The sequence below is a fragment of the Hyperolius riggenbachi genome, chromosome 11 (assembly GCF_040937935.1).
Source record: "Hyperolius riggenbachi isolate aHypRig1 chromosome 11, aHypRig1.pri, whole genome shotgun sequence".
Classification (NCBI taxonomy): domain Eukaryota; kingdom Metazoa; phylum Chordata; class Amphibia; order Anura; family Hyperoliidae; genus Hyperolius; species Hyperolius riggenbachi.
Genome location: NC_090656.1, coordinates 112,836,339 through 112,856,617, shown reverse-complemented (window position 1 = coordinate 112,856,617; position 20,279 = coordinate 112,836,339). Strand labels below are relative to the sequence as shown.

At 46.0% G+C, this 20,279-nt stretch overlaps 1 protein-coding gene across 1 annotated transcript in view; it reads right to left on the bottom strand.

Moving 5' to 3' along the window:
* PRR33 (proline rich 33) overlaps positions 1 to 13,805 on the bottom strand; it is a 30,389-nt gene extending 16,584 nt beyond the window's left edge. Inside the window, exon 1 of the mRNA XM_068260455.1 lies at positions 13,732 to 13,805. The gene's annotated coding sequence lies outside the window, so the exon portion shown is untranslated. The remainder of the gene's footprint in view (positions 1 to 13,731) is intronic.
* Between the last annotated feature and the right edge of the window lie 6,474 nt (positions 13,806 to 20,279).

The following is a 20,279-nucleotide window of genomic DNA, read 5'->3' as shown; positions in this document are numbered from 1 at the left end:
TCACACAAGTCAGAAAGCAGCCCTCTCGGAGTCTAGGGACTGTCAAAAAATGTTCACCTTGTTTAACAAGATGCAGTCATTATGACATAGGGGAGAGACAGATTTTTGCCCACGGACCCTCCAGGCAAGCTCTGCATCATGCTGTGTATATATACTAGCTTGCCTGCCCTTTAATTGCAGTTTTATCAGCTAGCCTAGTATTTTGCATTGCCTTACAACAACAAACCTGAATACACCAGACACCAGCCCTAAATCACTGAATGAAAGGGGACCTGGGGGGAGATTGCCCCCCAGGTGGAGTGGAGAGACTGAGATAGGCCTGGTGCACACCAAAACCTGCTAGCAGATCCGCAAAATGCTAGCAGATTTTGAAACGCTTTTTCTTCTTTTTCTGTAGCGTTTCAGCTAGCGCTTTGTGGTTTTGTCTAGCAGTTTTGGTGTAGTAGATTTCCTGTATTGTTACAGTAAAGCTGTTACTGAACAGCTACTGTAACAAAAAAACGCCTGGCAAACCGCTCTGAAGTGCCGTTTTTCAGAGCGGTTTGCGTTTTTCCTATACTTAACATTGAGGTAGAAACGCATCCGCAATCCAAAATCTGCAGCAGCCCGGGAGTATGCGTTTCTGCAAAACGCCTCCCGCTCTGGTGTGCACCAGCCCATTGAAATACATTACCCTAGCAGATCCGCACCCGCAAGCGGATCACAAACCGCAGCAGAACCGCTCTGGTGTGCACTAGGCCATAGAGCAGATAGCGTATCTGTATTGCAGTCCCACATCACACAGGCTACTTGCATGTACTGTGTCTCCTGTCCTTGCCAGCCAAATCCAAAAGAGCTTTATTGGCAGGACCAAATACATTTAGCATTGCCAAAGCAAAAACAAAACATTAACAACATGGTGGGGAGGATTGTGGGAATAGGGGAATGATATAGGTATACCGTCCATAGGGGTGTGGAGAATGTAAGGGATGGTCAGTCTCTCACACAAGCTGCAGGCAGCCCTCCTGGAGATTGGGGACTGTCAAAAACTTTTCAACCTGTGACATACCTTATGTAGCTGTCTACATGCAGTCTTTACAATAGGGAAAGAGCTGAGTTTTTCCCACAGACCCTGCAGGCAAGCCTCTGTATATTTACCAGCTTGTCTGCTTCAGCGATTTCAGGGAATTTTTTTTAAAGGTACAGGAGTCTCAGGGGGGAGTTCCATACATCCAGAACCCCCGTCTGGATACGCCAGTGGGCATAACATCAGTGGAAATGGGCCCTTACAACAGGGCCACACTAGCTCCGGGTGCGGGACGCATCCGCGGTCCGGGCTCCGATTTTAAAAAACCGGAATGCAAACGGATCCGTGCTGCCTTTTTTGCAGCACACGTTCTGGATCCGTTTGCGTGTTTTTTGGTTTTTTTGCTAGAGGGGGTAGCAGCCAGGACGGGGGGCTGCGGGGAAAGCGGCGGCCAGGGGGGTCACACTGCCCCCCCCTTGCTCACCTGGGTGCCCCCCGTCCCCGCTCCCCCTCCAGCTCGCACATAATGTAATAAATTATACCTGAAGTTTGGCGAGCCGGGCACTTCCGCCCACAACACTCGAGTCACTTCCTGCAATGCCGCCCTCTGTATTTCAGAGGGTGGCATTGCAGAAAGTGACTCGAGCGGTGTGGGCGGAAGTGCCCGGCTCGCCGAACTTCAGGTATAATTTATTACATTATGTGCGAGCTGGAGGGGGAGCGGGGACGGGGGGCACCCAGGTGAGCAAGGGGGGGGGCAGTGTGACCCCCCTGGCCGCCGCTTTCCCCGCAGCCCCCCGTCCTGGCTGCTACCCCCTCCAGCATGGCGGCCCCATCCTTCAACAAGGGACACTGGAAACTTATCCGTTTCCAGTGTCCCAAAATGTCAGTGAAGAGGGAGGCCCGTTTCTCCATTGATTTTCACTACCCGTACGTGTATACGGGTCCGTGAAAAATGCTGCAAGTCCGGACTCTGCGTTCCGGGTTTAAAAACGTATTCCGCGGATCGCACGCGGATACGTTTTTAACTTGAGTGTGTACTGTTCCTATTTTTAACATTGGTATCCGTGGCTCAGTTTTTTGTCCGGGACAAAAAACGTAGCTACGGATACGTTTTTAAAGCAAGTGTGAACTAGCCCTTAGTGTTTGGCAACGCTACACACCATCCAATATCCACTCCCAATCAATGAGCAATCTGATAATAATGATCAAATTGCTCATTAACCACTTCCATACCAGCAGTCTCTGCCACGTTACGGACCAGAGACTGCTGGCATGGCAAAACCTCGCCTCCTGATGAATCGCCGCACATACCCGCTGCTCTCGACACTGCTCCATTGCCGCAGACTCCTCTCTGCCGTCTCTATGACGGCGGAGTGCTGTCAGCCGGTCAGGAGCTGCTTTCATTGGCTCCTGACGCTGTCAATCAATGGGAGCCAATGTGATTGGCTCTCCGTGATCACGCAGTCAGACTCAGGAGCCAATGAAAGCGGCTCCTGACCTGCTTACAGAGCGGGCGAATTGCGGCGGGTTCAGAGCAGCAAGATCGGCAGTAACAGCAGGGATGCGTTAATCATCAGGATGTTGAATCTAGGTCCAGTCAGAGCAACAGGACGTAGATTCAAACTGCGTCAGCCCGGAAGCAGTTAATCAGTAGTCGATTCTTCTGCCAGCAAATTGAAAACAACTAAGAAATTATTGCTTTCATGAGCGTTGTACTTGAGTACAAGGACTGTCCACCAGCAGGGATCAGAAATTGATCCATCGAGTGACAGTTGGCACCTAAGGATGTACAGACACATCAATAGCCTGCAGGCTAGCGACTTATTGTTACTATGTTGGGAACAACGAAGTGGCAAGAAGCAATGGATAAGGAGGGAGAAAATGGAGTTGGCCAGGGCTTGAATGACATGATCTGGTGCTCTGCATCTCACACCTACACTGTACTGTTTCTGCATTGACCCTGTTCTTCCATGTTGTCTGTATCCAAAGGGTTCAGTGGGGGACACTAGATCAAACATCCCAGACACTGTGCATGTGTTTGTCTGGCATTCCCCTCTGATTGACAGGGCCGGTTCAAGCCACAATGGTGCCCTGGTGAAAGTTTTTACCTGGGGACCCCTGCCCCCTTAGTATATTTGTCCTCCAGGACCCATGAGCCAGCTGTCACCCCACCAGAACTCCCTTTCAATTTTACTGTGCTCCTCAGGGCCCCTGCATCATTGTTGTCAGCATAAAAACTTTGCAGATGCCCCTGGGAAGCAGGGAGAGACTTGCATAGCCCCCGACTGTCCCTCTTTTGGAGGGACAGTGCCTCAGAACCCTGTCCCTCTTTCTTACTCATTTGTCCCTCTTTCAGGACTTGTGCACAGATCTATGTAAATATGTATTTTTCTACTGAAAAAAATGCCTTTAATATACTCTAAATGTTATTTATATCCTTTAAATTGATATATTTCTTATTTTTAAATGTTAACCACTTAAGGACCACAGTCTTTTCGCCCCTTAAAGAGACTCTGAAGCGAGAATAAATCTCGCTTCAGAGCTCATAAATAGCAGGGGCACGTGTGCCCCTGCTAAACCGCCGCTATAGCGCGGCTTAACGGGATCCCTTCACCCCCAAAACGACCACTGCGACACTTGGTCGCAGATTTGGTCGTGATTTATTGCTTCCTGGAGGCAGGGCTAACGGCTGCATCCCTACCTCCAGTCGCGTCTGTCAGCGGCGCATCGCCGCCTCTCCCCTGCCCCTCTTAGTGAAGGAAGACTGAGAGGGGCGGGGGAGAGGCGGAGATACGCGCTGACAGACGCGCGTGGGGCAGGGCTGCGGCGGCTAGCCCTGCCCCAACCAGGAAGCGCTCCCCGGGTGTATCGAGGGGGATTTGGGGGTGAAGGGACCCCCGTTAAGCCGCGCTATAGCGGCGTTTTAGCAGGGGCACACGTGCCCCTGCTATTTATGAGGTCTGAAGCGAGATTTATTCTCGCTTCAGACTCTCTTTAAAGGCAATGTCCAAGCAAAATAAAAAAATGAGTTTCACTTACCTGGGGCTTCTACCAGCCCCATGCAGCCATCCTGTGCCCTCGTAGTCACTCACTGCTGCTCCAGTCCCCCGCTGGCAGCTTGCCGACCTCGGTGGGACGCATTGCGTACATTTTTACGCATTCCCGCTAGTGCAGGAACATTAACACATACATTTTTACGCGTTACTGGTTCAATGCGTAAAAATTTACGCATTGAACCAGTAACGCGTAAAAATGTATGTGTTAATGTTCCTGCACTAGCAGGAATGCGTAAAAATGTACGCAATGCATCCCGCCGACCTCCGAGGTCGGCAAGCTGCCAGCAGAGGACTGGATAAGCAGTGAGTGACTACGATGGCACAGGATGGCTGCATGGGGCTGGTAGAAGCCCCAGGTAAGTGAAACTCATTTTTTTATTTTGCTTGAACCTTCCCTTTAAGGACCAGAGCCTTTTTCTCCATTCAGACCACTGCAGCTTTCACGGTTTATTGCTCGGTCATACAACCTACTATCTAAATGAATTTTACCTCCTTTTCTTGTCACTAATACAGCTTTCTTTTGGTGCTATTTGATTGCTGCTGCGAGTTTTAGTTTTTATTATATTCATCAAAAAAGACATGAATTTTGTCAAAAAAATGATTTTTTTTTACTTTCTGTGCTGACATTTTTCAAATACAGTGGTGTGAAAAACTATTTGCCCCCTTCCTGATTTCTTATTCTTTTGCATGTTTGTCACACTTGAATGTTTCTGCTCATCAAAACCGTTAACTATTAGTCAAAGATAACATAATTGAACACAAAATGCAGTTTTAAATGATGGTTTTTATTATTTAGTGAGAAAAAAACCTCAAAACCTACATGGCCCTGTGTGAAAAAGAAATTGCCCCCTGAACCTAATAACTGGTTGGGCCACCCTTAGTAGCAATAACTGCAAGCAAGCGTTTGCGATAACTTGCAACAAGTCTTTTACAGCGCTCTGGAGTAATTTTGGCCCACTCATCTTTGCAGAATTGTTGTAATTCAGCTTTATTTGAGGGTTTTCTAGCATGAACCGCCTTTTTAAGGTCATGCCACAACATCTCAATAGAATTCCGGTCAAGACTTTGACTAGGCCACTCCAAAGTCTTCATTTTGTTTTTCTTCAGCCATTCAGAGGTGGATTTGCTGGTGTGTTTTGGGTCATTGTCCTGCTGCAGCACCCAAGATCGCTTCAGCTTGAGTTGACGAACAGATGGCCGGACATTCTCCTTCAGGATTTTTTGGTAGACCGTAGAATTCATGGTTCCATCTATCACAGCAAGCCTTCCAGGTCCTGAAGCAGCAAAACAACCCCAGACCATCACACTCCCACCACCATATTTTACTGTTGGTATGATGTTCTTTTGCTGAAATGCTGTGTTACTTCTACGCCAGATGTAACGGGACACGCACCTTCCAAAAAGTTCAACTTTTGTCTCGTCGGTCCACAAGGTATTTTCTTGGCAATCATTGAGATTTTTTTAGCAAAATTGAGATGAGCCTTAATGTTCTTTTTGCTTAAAAGTGGTTTGCGCCTTGGATATCTTCCATGCAGGCCGTTTTTGCCCAGTCTCTTTCTTATGGTGGAGTCGTGAACACTGTCCTTAATTGAGGCAAGTGAGGCCTGCAGTTCTTTAGATGTTGTCCTGGGGTCTTTTGTGGCCTCTCGGATGAGTTTTCTCTGCGCTCTTGGGGTAATTTTGGTCGGCCGGCCACTCCTGGGAAGGTTCATCACTGTTCCATATTTTTGCCATTTGTGGATAATGGCTCTCACAGTGGTTCGCTGGAGTCCCAAAGCTTTAGAAATGGCTTTATAACCTTTACCAGACTGATAGATCTCAATTACTTTTGTTCTCATTTGTTCCTGAATTTCTTTGGATCTTGGCATGATGTCTAGCTTTTGAAGTGCTTTTGGTCTACTTCTCTGTGTCAGATAGCTCCTATTTAAGTGATTTCTTGATTGAAACAGGTGTGGCAGTAATCAGACCTGGGGGTGACTACAGAAATTGAACTCAGGTGTGATAAACCGCAGTTAAGTTATTTTTTAACAAGGGGGGCAATCACTTTTTCACACGGCCATGTAGATTTGGAGTTTTTCTTCTCACTAAATCATAAAAACAATCATTTAAAACTGCATTTTGTGTTCAATTATGTTATCTTTGACTAATAGTTAACGGTTTTTGATGAGCAGAAACATTTAACCACTTGCCGACCGCGCACTCATAACGCGCGTCGGCAAAGTGGCAGCTGCAGGACCAGCGACGCAGATCTGCGTCGCCGGCTGCAGGCTAATTAATCAGGAAGCAGCCGCTCGCGCGAGCGGCTGCTTCCTGTCAATTCACAGCGGGGAACTCCGTAAACAGCCTGCAGGCCCCCGATCGCGGCTCGCAGGCTAAATGTAAACACAAGCGGAAATAATCCGCTTTGTTTACATTTGTACAACGCTGCTAACAGTAGCAGCGTTGTACCAGATCAGAGACCCCCGCCAATCAGCGGCCGGGGATCGCTGTCACATGACAGGCAGGAGCCTGTTAGAGGCTGCACAGGACAGATCCGTTCCTGTGCAGCCTCCGATCTCCGGGGAAGGGAGAGAGGAGATGGAGAGGGGGAATCCTGCGGTGGAGGGGGCTTTGAGGTGCCCCCCCCACCAGCCACACACAGGAAGGAGCGATCAGACCCCCCCAGCACATCATCCCCCTAGTGGGGAAAAAAGGGGGGCGATCTGGTCGCTCTGCCTGGTGTTTGATCTGTGCTGGGGGCTGTAGAGCCCACCCAGCACAGATCAGCGAAAACAGAGCTGGTCCTTAAGGGGGGGTAAAGGCTGGGTCATCAAGTGGTTAAAGAGACTCTGAAGCGAGAATAAATCACGCTTCAGCTCTTATATTCAGCAGGAGTATGTGTGCTATCACGCGGCTAAACGGGGGTCCCTTACCTCCCAAATCCCCTCGTGGAGTCCCGGGGATCTCTTCCTGGTGAGGCAGGGCTAATGGCCGCAGCCCTGCCTCCATGCGCGTCTATCAGCGCGTATCTCCGCCTCTCCCCCAGCGGGGGAGAGGCGGCGATGAAAAAATGACAATTTTTTCATTTTTTTTACACACAATTGTCCATTTACAGAGACATTTCTCCCACTCAGCATGGGTATGTGTAAAAATACACCACAAAACACATTATACTACTTCTCCTGAGTACGGCAATACCACGTGTGGCACTTTTTTGCACCCTAACTGCGCTAAGGGGCCCAAAGTCCAATAAGTACCTTTAGGATTTCACAGATCATTTTGAGACATTTGGTTTCAAGACTACTCCTCATGGTTTAAGGCCCCTAAAATGCCAGGGCAAAATAGGAACCCCACAAATGACCCAATTTTAGTAAAGAAAACACCCCAAGGTATTCCGTTAGGAGTATGGTGAGTTCATAGAAGATTTTATTTTTTGTCACAAGTTAGCAGAAATTGATTTTTATTGTTTTTTTTTCACAAAGTGTGAAAAAAAATATTTTTTCTGTAAAAATACACCCCAAAACACATTATACTACTTCTCCTGAGTACGGCGATACCACGTGTGACACTTTTTTGCAGCCTAGGTGCGCTAAGGGGCCTAACGTCCTATTCACAGGTCATTTTGAGGCATTTGGTTTCTAGACTACTCCTCACGGTTTAGAGCCCCTAAAATGCCAGGGCAGTATAGGAACCCCACAAGTGACCCCATTTTAGAAAAAAGACACCCCAAGGTATTCTGTTAGGAGTATGGTGAGTTCATAGAAGATTTTTTTTTGTCACAAGTTAGCAGAAATTGACACTTTGTGAAAAAAAAACAATAAAAATCAATTTCCGTTAACTTGTGACAAAAAATAAAATCTTCTATGAACTCATAATACACCTAACGGAATACCTTGGGGAGTCTTCTTTCTAAAATGGTGTCACTTGTGGGGTTCCTATACTGCTCTGGCATTTTAGGGGCCCTAAACCAGGAGGAGTAGTCTTGAACCCAAATGTCTCAAAATGACCTGTGAAATCCTAAAGGTACTCATTGGACTTTGGGCCCCTTAGCGCAGTTAGGCTGCAAAAAAGTGCCACACGTGGTACTGCCGTACTCAGTAGAAGTAGTATAATGTGTTTTGTGGTGTGTTTTTACATATACCCATGCTGGGTGGAAGAAATCTCAAAATGACACATTTTTGATTTTTTTTACACACAATTGTCCATTTACAGAGACATTTCTCCCACCCAGCATGGGTATGTGTAAAAATACACCCCAAAACACATTATACTACTTCTCCTGAGTACGGCTATACCACATGTGTGACACTTTTTTGCAGCCTAGGTGCGCTAAGGGGCCCAACGTCCTATTCACAGGTCATTTTGAGGCATTTGTTTTCTAGACTTCTCCTCACGGTTTAGGGCCCCTAAAATGCCAGGGCAGTATAGGAACCCCACAAGTGACCCCATTTTAGAAAGAAGACACCCCAAGGTATTCCATTAGGTGCATGGTGAGTTCATAGAAGATTTTATTTTTTGTCACAAGTTAGTGGAAAATGACACTTTGTGAAAAAAACAATAAAAATCAATTTCCGCTAACTTTTGACAAAAAATAAAATCTTCTATGAACTCGTCATACACCTAACAGAATAACTTGGGGTGTCTTTTTTCTAAAATGGGGTCACTTGTGGGGTTCCTATACTGCCCTGGCATTTTAGGGGCCCAAAACCATGAGTAGTCTAGAAACCAAATGTCTCAAAATGACTGTTCAGGGGTATAAGCATCTGAAAATTTTGATGACCGGTGGTCTATGAGGGGGCGAAATTTGTGGAACCGGTCATAAGCAGGGTGGCCTCTTAGATGACAGGTTGTATTGAGCAGATCTGATGGATAGGAGTGCCAGGGGGGGTGACAGGAGGTGATTGATGGGTGTCTCAGGGGGTGGTTAGAGGGGAAAATAGATGCAATCAATGCACTGGGGAGGTGATCGGAAGGGGGTCTGAGGGGGATCTGAGGGTTTGGCTGAGTGATCATGAGCCCACACGGGGCAAATTCGGGCCTGATTTGATGGGTAGGTGTGCTAGGGGGTGACAGGTGGTGACAGGAGGTGATTGATGGGTGTCTCAAGGTGTGATTAGAGGGGGGAATAGATGCAAGCAATGCACTGGCGAGGTGATCAGGGCTGGGGTCTGAGGGTGTGGGTGGGTGATTGGGTGCCCTAGGGGCAGATAGAGGTCTAATCTGATGGGTAGCAGTGACAGGTGGTGACGGGGTGATTGATGGGTGATCAGTGGGTGATTAGATGGCAGAACAGATGTAAACAATGCACTTTGGAGGTGATCTGAGGGTTGGTCTGTGGGCGATCTGATGGTGTGGGAGGGTGATCAGATGCCCGTAAGAGGCAGGTTAGGGTCTGATCTGATGAGAGGCAGTGACATGTGGTGACGGGGTTATTGTCGGGTGATTGACAGGTGATTACAGGGGAGAATAGATGTATACAGTGCACAGGGAGGGAGGTCTGGGGGGGTCTGAGGTCGTTCTGAGGGTGTGGGCGGAAGATTGGGTGCCCTAGGGGCAGATAGGGGTCTGATCTGATTGGTAGCAGTGACAGGGGGTGATTGATGGGTGATCAGTGGGTGATTAGATGGCAGAACAGATGTAAACAATGCACTTTGGAGGTGATCTGAGGGTGGGCCTGCGAGCAATCTGATGGTGTGGGATGGTGATCAGATGCCCGTAAGAGGCAGGTTAGGGTCTGATCTGATGGGAGGCAGTGACAGGTGGTGACGGGGTGATTGACAGGTGATTACAGGGGAGAATAGATGTATACAGTACACGGGGGGGATGTCTGGGGGGGTTTAAGGTCGTTCTGAGGGTGTGGGCGGGTGATTGGGTGCCCTGGGGCAGATAGGGGTCTGATCTGATTGGTAGCAGTGACAGGTGGTGACAGGGGGTAATTAATGGGTGATTGTTGGGTGATCAGTGGGTGATTAGATGGCAGAACAGATGTAAACAATGCACTTTGGAGGTGATCTGAGGGTAGATCTGCGGGCAATCTGATGGTGTGGGAGGGTGATCAGATGCCCGTAAGAGGCAGGTTAGGGTCTGATCTGATAGGTGGCAGTGTGGGCGGGTGATTGGGTGCCCTAGGGGCAGATAGGGGTCTGATCTGAGTGGTAGCAGTGACAGGGGGTGATTGATGGGTGATCAGTGGGTGATTAGATGGCAGAAGAGATGTAAACGATGCACTTTTGAGGTGATCAAAGGGTAGGTCTGCGGGCGATCTGATGGTGTGGGAGGGTGATCAGATGCCCGTAAGAGGCAGGTTAGGGTCTGATCTGATAGGTGGTAGTGACAAGTGGTGATTGACAGGTGAATGACAGGTGATTGACAGGTGATTACAGGGGAGGATAGATGTATACAGTACACAGGGGGGGGGGGGGGCTGGGGAGGATCTGATAGTGTGGGGGATCAGGAGCCCCCAGGGGGCAGTTCAGGAACTAACTAAAAAAACAGACAGATAGTGACAGGGAGTGATTGATGGGTGATTAGGGGGGTGATTGGGTACAAACAGGGGTCTGAGGGGTGGGCAGGGGGGGGCCTGAGGGGTGCTGAGGGCGATAAGAGGGAAGGGGGGGGGGGGGCAGATCAGTGTGCTTGGGTGCTTACCTGCGTGGCTCCGCGATCACTGGGACCACCAGGGCAGGAGGCAGCCTGTATAATACGCTTTGTATACATTACAAAGCGTATTATACACTTTGTAGCGGCGATCCGGTAGCTAGTAACCCGCCGGCGCTTCCAAACGGCCGGCAGGTTACAGCGCCAGGGGGCGGAGCCTGTCACCGGCGGGTGATCGCGTCACGAATGACGCGGTCGCCGCATAACCACGCCCGCCGCCGCCGATGGGCGTATTGCGGACGTTTGGGCCCAGCCCTTGCCGCCGCCCATTGGCTGGGCGGTCGGCAAGTGGATAATATGAATGAAAATGAACCAAGATAGAAAGGACCAGTGGGATTTGAATTATATAACATGTATCTCCAATGAAATCTTTATGGTTTGCGTGACTAGGGGTGTCTCGGGGTGTGATTAGGGGTGTGGCCTAAGTGTCCCTCTTTCTTATCTCAAAAGGTTGGGAGGTCACCTGGGGGGCCATCAGTGCTCGGGGACCCGGCTGATTTTTGATCTTTTGGGAAATTGATCAGAATGACTGATTGCCCAAAATAATTTTCACAGATCCACATGATGGTTTGACCCACCCCAGATACAGTATATTTTTCCGCAGGACAATGGCATCAAACACACAGCCAAAACCATAAAGAAATATTGCACTGAAAAGGAGGAGGAGTCCTGGAAGATGGATGAATGATAGTTAGATAGATAGATAGATAGATAGATAGATAGATAGATAGATAGATAGATAGATAGATAGATAGATAGATAGGGCTGGTGCACACCAGAGCGGTTCTGTAGCGGTTTTTAAAATGCTTGCAGGGGGAAATCCGCTTGGCTAATGAAAGTGAATGGGATGGTGCACACCGGAGTGGTTCGTTTTTTCCACAAACGCAAACTCAAAGGCTGCAGCATTTTTGAGATTTCTGAGGCGTTTCTACCTCAATGTTAAAGTATAGGAAAGTGGAAAACAGCTCTGAAAAACGCCAGATCAGAGCGGTTTTCCAGGCGTTTTTGTTACAGAAGCTGTTCAGTAACAGCTTGACTGTAACAATATTTGTAATCTGCTACACAAAAACGCTCCAAAAAAAGCTAGGCATGTTTAGAAAACATGCCTAGAATCGCTCTGAAATCTGCTTCAAAAGCCTCTAGCGTTTTGCAGATCTGCTAGAGGTTTTTGGTGTGCACTGGGCCATAGATAGATAGATAGATAGATAGATAGATAGATAGATAGATAGATAGATAGATAGATAGATAGATAGATAGATTTTTTTTAGTCAAGCACAGTGACAAATAACTATGGAGCATTAGCTAGATTATCACGCTGTAACCTGAGTCCTCCCTGCTATGTTGAGAGAAATGAAAATAGCAACTCGACATATGGTCACGTGACCTGTCTCATTCCTGATTGGACAAGAATTGTTTTACATTTTCAGATGCAGAGCCAACGCCAAACCAGATGAATAAACAAGCCAAATCCAGTATTAGTACCTGTCTATCAGCTTATGTAGCTGGGGATAATTAGGTAGTAGCTGGGATACAAAATATATATATCGGTGTGCTTGACCAGCAGTAACTGCTAATCTTTAAATGACCATGAATGACCTACGACAGACCAGCACAGCACCATTCACCACACAACGCACTCACTACAGCAGGCTATTAACAAATGAACACCATAATGTAAAATGCTTGCAATTTAACTTTACACAGGAAGCCACTCTTCACAGGCTTGTCAAACAAAACTGAGATTCCCGTCACACTTACAAAAATGAGCACTAAAATGATTATAACACCATTACTGCAGTTTCTGGTATAATAGTTGCTCACCTTGTATCACACTAAAGGCTCATACCCACCAGATTTTCATGACAAATCCGTAATGACAAACCACCGTTTACGTGCTATCGCATAACATCATTTTATGACGGCAGATCACAGCGACAATCGTGGACGGTCGTTCAGATCCCTATTGGCCCTCGTGCTAATTACCAGGATTGTTCAAAGTCGCGTTCGCACCCAACGTTTGTTCCCGAGGTGCACGTTTGCAGAAGATGGATCGGAAAACGATCTTTCGTTACCGCCTATCCCCTGATCCATCTTCCGAGGTCTTGTGGTGGGTATTAAGCATTACATATATGATCTGTAGCATATCTGCCTTCATATCCCACTAACTCGATAAGCAGCTGTCCTGTAACTTGCCTCATGCCGTGAGGACATGTACAGTTGCACGCTATGTATAGTTCGTGAGTACATGTGACAGCTATACAAGGTAAAAGCAAACTAACTATATATATATATATATATATATATATATATATATATATATATATATATATATATATATATATATATATATAATGCAAATTTGTTGCTGCCACCTTTAGCGTTGCATATCTCAATGCCAATGTATGTAATGTCACGTTTGAAACTGAGACTATGACAATTCTGATCTTGAGTTATAGCTGCAGGTTTCCGATCGATTCATAAACAGGTGACTTTTTAGTTTAGCTGCAGGAACTGGAAACTCTTAAGGCTACGGTCACAGTAACACATTGCGTTGGGCAATATAATCGCATAGCAAGGCAAGGTGATTATACTGTAATGATAAGTTGACATCGGCGCTTTGGCAGTCTGGTGAAATCCATCGGAATAGCGTGAGACATGCTGCGCGAAACGGACGTGCGCATTGACAGTGGCAGTGAAGCATACTATTCATGTACTGTAAGCTTTGCCGTAGGCGTCGCACCACACGACTAACGCACAATGAGGCTTTTTCCCTCTGTTGCAATCCTGTTTTTACAACGCAATGCCTCAGTGTGAAATTTAAGCAATTCATGCACAGACAATTCAACCTTTGTAGTTGTAAAACAGCTCTTTCCAGTAATTAATCCACCAAATCATGGCGTTCCTGCAGTGTCCCAATGTCAATTAGAATTGAAAAGCAATACACCAACATGCTATTTGACTGTACAAGTGTAAAATAATAGTAATAAACTTCCTGCAGGTATTGCAATCCTCTTATAATTAATTTTTTACCTGCTGAAAGCTGCCTGCCAGTTGCCAGCTCCTGCGCCCAGCTCCCTTCTTCCACTTGTGACAGGCAGAAAACGACCCCCACACCTGGGGCTGCAAAACTGAGAAGCTGGGGGGAAGAAGGGGGGCCCTAGAAAGGTCAGGGGGAGGGAGAACACCCACTGTTTTGTGCTGGATTCTGGCCCCCCCTAATGTCCAGAAGCTGCATAGACTCCGGGGCAGGCTGAGGTAGGACTGTAAAAATAAGCAGATATGAATGTGCACTCCTACAGTATGTAGGTCATCTAATGTTAGTTTTTAGTGTCATGTTGTCTATGAAGCAGCAGTAGAGTATTGTACCGTGTAAGCCATCACTAATGTTCCTACTACTACTGTGCTAGAAGATACCACAATGTACCGCACATTCCTGGAACTGAAAAAAAGACCTGAAGAAACTTGCACAGCTGGACAGCGACATCATTTTCTTGACTACATGCAAAAAAAGGAAAAACTCATACCTCAAAGACTCAGGATACAGAATCCCGCTCTACACACATACAATAATAGGTTCACAGAACAGTGCTGCAGGTGGAGTGCAGAGAGATTAAAGGTGGCCATACATCTAGAGATGTATGGAAAGAGCGACCAAGAGACAGATCTCTCCCTGATCGCATCTGATCAGAGAGAGATCTGTTGGCTGCCCATACATCAGCATGAAATCTATCAGGAATTGGCCTGGCCTGGCTTCCGATTCTATTGCCTGGTCGGCCCTCAAATGTAAATGTCCCCCCTGGTGCCTGTGTATTGTAAATCTCACACGTTCAACTGCCAGTTAGTCTCCTCCGTTGTTTCTCCCGAGCGACGTGGCGCGTATACCACGAATGTGTAACGTTTCACACATGTGCCTGGTGCCACACGGGGGACACAGTGGAGGAAACTGGGAGATTTGTGGCAGCTGGACAGGTGATATTTTATGGTGGGAATACACAATGAGTTTTTTTCGGCAGATAGCTGGCTCAATAAATAATTTCCAACAGGTCAGAGCTGATTTCGATCATTTTTCTGATCCATTTTCTTGTAGAAGTGAATGGAGATCGATCAGAAAAATGATTGGAAAATTGATTGGAAAATCGATTGGAAAGTAAATCTGCCCGAAAACCTCTTGCATGCTTAAATCGGTCGAGTTAACAATTGGGCATGCTTGTTGTGGCACCAATTTTAATACATTTATCAAATCGGATGGTCGATTGGGACAAATCGGTAGATGTATGGCCACCTTAACCACTTAAGGACCTAGGCCTTAAACCCCCCTGTCCGTGTCCGATCGCTGCTGCACTTCATTTTTTTTTTTTTGCCTCATAGAGTCTCTCTCTCCCTCCGTCCCTCTCCCTCTCCTTCCTCCCTCCCCTCCGCCTACAGGCATCAGCCTATGAGAGGACGGTGATCCCCGGCCAATCAGAGGCGGGCCAGTAAAAAAGGGCGCATATGACTAATGGACAAAAAGGGCGCCACCATAGGCTGCAATGCAAAATATCAGCTATTGGGCGCCCGACAGGAAAAAAGGGCGCCCGAGAAATAGCGGTTGCAGCGACTGTGTTAACAAAAGTTTTCGTTTACAGAATAAGGTTTATTACAAATATCGTTTACAATTTCGTTTTAACTTTGTGGTTTACTTATTTTTTCGTTTTTAAATTGCGCTTATAGGAGCTTTCACTTATTTTTCCGTTTTTACATTTCCCTTTCAGTGCTGTAACAAGTAAATTTTCGTTTACACTTATTTTATCATTTAAAATTTGTTTTCATACGTATAATGCTTAAATATCGTTTTCAACCTTGTTCTATTGGAAATACATCGATTTTGGTATTAACTTTGTTTTTTACACTTATAATGCGTTGATTATAGTTTTCTAATATATCGCTTTTAATATTACCGTTATTTTAAGATTTTTAATGCGTACGTGATTGTAAGGCTATCTATTCTATTATATATATATATATCTTTTTCTATTTATAATATTATTGTGTAAGTGATTTTAACGCTATTTATTCTATTACAAATATATAATGATTCTATTCATGTTATTTATAGAGAAGTATTTTAAGGATTAAATATATTATTGTTTATATGTGTGTAAGGGTGTTTGTGCAGTGGGGATGGTTAGGCACGACCAGGGGGATGGTTAGGGTTAGGCACGACTAGGGGGATGGTTAGGGTTAGGCACCACCAGGGAAGATTTAGGGTTAGGCACCACCAGGGAGGTCTTAGGATAAGGCACCACCAGGGGGGTCTTAGGCACCACCAGGGAGGTGGTTAGGGTTAGGCACCACCAGGGGGGTGGTTAGGGTTAGGCACCATGGGGGGGGGGGTTAGGCACCACCAGGGGGGTCTAGGGATTAGGAGTAGGTACAGGGAGGGTTCTGTGTGAGGCGTGTATCAAAAAAGGGCGCCTCGAAAAAAGGGCGCGGGGTATAGCCGAAATTTTAAGTTTTAATGCAAAACCATATTTTTCTTTTAAGGGGTTGTAAACGAAAATTTAGTGCTAAATAGGGTAAATAAACGGAAATGAAATGGCAAAATACCGTCTATAACAACAAACGAATTCTGAAAAGAAACATCAAATATCGTCTATAAGAAAAACGATATTTACACTTGTATTAAGCATAGCAATGCAATGGTAGGTTTTACAGATATTTTACTGTAATTATACCAAACTGTAGGCTCACACAGATCTCTCCCTATCCCTAACCCTTAGACCCCTCTTTGTTTAAATATATATAATTTAATAAATTGTATATATTACATATATTGTGCTGTAACTATACCTAACCTTACTCTCACACAGAGCCCTCCCTGTACCTATCCCTAACCCCTAGACCCCCTGGTGGTGCTTAACCCTAAGACCCCCCTGGTGGTACCTAGTCCTAAGACCCCCCTGGTGGTGCCTAACCATAAGACCACCCTGGTGGTGCCTAACCCTAAGACCCCCCTGGTGGTGCTTAACCCTAAGACCCACCTGGTGGTGCCTAACCCTAAGACCCCCCCGGTTGGTGCCTAACCCTAAGACCCCCCTGGTGGTGCCTAACCCTAAGACCCCCCTGGTGGTGCCTAACCCTAATGCTGGGAATACACGGTTCGTTTTTGCCTTCGTTTAAACCTTCGATTCGTTCGGTAAACGAATCGAGTGTTGAAAACGTATGTGAAAATAGTCATAATCTCATTACAGTTTCGATTAATAGACCCCAAAAACGAACGACTAGTGATCGAACATGTTTGATATTATCTCTCTTTATCCATCTAATCGAGCCATTGGTAGGCTTGATGGCTGTTCAGATCGATTATATATTCGTTTATGCTAGTCCGTCCCTGTAAAAAGGGATTTTCGTTTCGTTTCTTTGCAGCCTTCGATCATTGGAAAAACGAAACCATCAGAATCGAAAAAAAAAAACGAAACCGTGGGTGGTGATATTAACCGTATGACCGATTATTTCGGGATCGCAAAGGACAAAAGGCACAATCGAAACGAAGGTTTAAACGAAGGCAAAAACGAACCGTGTATTCCCAGCATAAGACCCCCCTGGTGGTGCCTAACCCTAAGACCCCCCTGGTGGTGCCTAACCCTAAGACCCCCCCGGTTGGTGCCTAACCCTAAGACCCCCCTGGTGGTGCCTAACCCTAAGACCCCCTTGGTGGTGCCTAACCCTAAGACCCCCCTGGTGGTGCTTAACCCTAAGACCCACCTGGTGGTGCCTAACCCTAAGACCCCCCCGGTTGGTGCCTAACCCTAAGACCCCCCTGGTGGTGCCTAACCCTAAGACCCCCCTGGTGGTGCCTAACCCTAAGACCCCCCTGGTGGTACTTAACCCTAACCACTCCCTGATTGCGTATATTATACTGTAACTATACCTAACTCTCCCTGTACCTATCCCTAACCCCTAGACCCTCCTGGTAATGCCTAAACCTAACCATCCCCACCGCACAAACACCCTAAACACATATAAACAATATGTTTAATCCTTAAAATACTTCTCTACAAATAACATGATTAAAATAATTTATATATTTGTAATAGAATAAATAGCTTTAAAATAGCCTTAAAATCACGTATACATTCATATTATAAATAGAGAAAAGTATATATAAATATATAAAATACAATAGATAGCCTTACAAGCATTAGAAATCTTAAAATAACAGTAACATTAAAAGTGATATTTTAGTAACTATAATCAACGCATTATAAGTGTAAAAACAACCTTAAAATAACAGTAACATTAAAAGCGATATTTTAGTAATCATAATCAATGCATTATAAGTGTAAAAACAAAGTTAATACCAAAAGCGATGTATTTCTAATACAATAGGGTTTAAAACGGTATTTACGCATTATACATATGAAAACAAATTTTTAAATGATCAAAGAAGTGTAAACGAAAATTTCATTGTTATACTGTTGTAAGCGAAATTTTTAAATGAAAAAATAAGTAAAAACTGATATAAGCGAAATTTAAAATCGAAAAAATAAGTATAACACAAACTCAAAACGAACTTGTAAATTGTATTTGTTATAAACCTTATTCTGTAAACGAAAACTTTTGTTAACACGATCCCTGTAACCGCTATTTCTCAGGCGCCCTTTTTTCCTGTCGGGCGTTTTTTTGTCCACTATCCCTGTGCACCCTTTTTTTTTTACCAGCGCCCTGTGTGAGAGTAGGGATAGGTATAGTTAATACAGTATACACCACCAGGGTGGTGGTTAGGGTTAGGCACCACCAGGGGGATGGTTAGGGTTAGGCACCACAGGGGGGGGGGGGGGGTAGGGTTAGGCACCATCAGGGGGGTCTAGGGATTAGGGATAGGTACAGGGAGGGTTCTGTGTGAGAGTAGGGATAGGTATAGTTAGTACAGTATATACCACCAGGGGGGTGGTTAGGGTTAGGCACCACCAGGGGGGTCTAGGGGTTAGAGATAGGTACAGGGAGGGTTCTGTGTGAGAGTAGGGATAGGCCAGGGATAAAGTTATTGAGAAATGTAAAGCAGGCTTAGGCTAAAAAAAGATTTCCAAAGCCTTGAACATCCCACGGAGCACTGTTCAAGCGATCATTCAGAAATGGAAGGAGTATGGCTCAACTGTAAACCTACCAAGACAAGGCCGTCCGCCTAAACTCACAGCCCGAACAAGGAGAGCGCTGATCAGAAATGCAGTCAAAAGGCCCATGGTGACTCTGGACGAGCTGCAGAGATCTACAACTCAGGTGGGGGAATCTGTCCATAGGACAACTATTAGTCGTGCACTGCACAAAGTTGGCCTTTATGGAAGAGTGGCAAGAAGAAAGCCATTGTTAACAGAAAAGCATAAGAAGTCCCGTTTGCAGTTTGCCACAAGCCATGTGGGGGACACAGCAAACATGTAGAAGAAGGTGCTCTGGTCAGATAAGACCAAAATGGAACTTTTTGGCCAAAATGCAAAACGCTATGTATAGCGGAAAACTAACACTGCACATCACTCTGAACACACCATTCCCACTGTCAAATATGGTGGTGGCAGCATCATGCTCTGGAGGTGCTTCTCTTCAGCAGAGACAGGGAAGCTGGTCAGAGTTGATTGGAAGATGGCTGGAGCCAAATACAGGGCAATATTGGAAGAAAACCTCTTGGAGTCTGCAAAAGACTTGAGACTGGGGCGGAGGTTCACCTTCCAGCAGGACAACGAACCTAAACATAAAGCCAGGGCAACAATGGAATGGTTTAAAACAAAACATATCCATGTGTTAGAATGGCCCAGTCAAAGTCCAGATCTAAATCCAATCGAGAATATGTGGCAAGATCTGAAAACTGCTGTTCACAAATGCTGTCCATCTAATCTGACTGAGCTGGAGCTGTTTTGCAAAGAAGAATGGGCAAGGATTTCATTCTGTAGATGTGCAAAGCTGGTAGAGACATACCCTAAAAGACTGGCAGCTGTAATTGCAGCAAAAGGGGGTTCTACAAAGTATTGACTCAGGGGGCTGAATAATTACGCACACCCCACTTTGCAGTTTTTTTTTTTTTAAATGTTTGGAATCATGTATGATTTTCATTCCACTTCTCACGTGTACACCACTTTGTATTGGTCTTTGATGTGGAATTCCAATAAAATTGATTCATGTTGGTGGCAGTAATATGACAAAATGTGTTAGGCCCCGTTCACACTTGCGGTTGTCTGCCAAACGGACCGGATGACCTGACCGGATCCGGACCGGATCCGGATCGGAACCGTACGGTTCTGATCCGGATCCGATCCGGATCCGGTCAGGTTGCATCAGGTGTTCATCAGGATGCGATCCGGATCCGTTTGGCAAAAGTTACGTAAAAAACAAAAAAAATGTTGGGGTCTGGGAGGTCAGCAGAAGGGGGACCTGTGGAATCAGGCCCTCCGCTGTTTAGCACTCACCTCCACCTCCAACATGCTGCCAACATCTCCAGCTCGTGCTGCTCCACTCCAAAATGCTTGCCCATGTGTCCCCGATCCAATATCGCCGCAACAATCCTCATAGGAAGTGGGGTAGAACATCCGGATTTTTAGCCAGTGTGT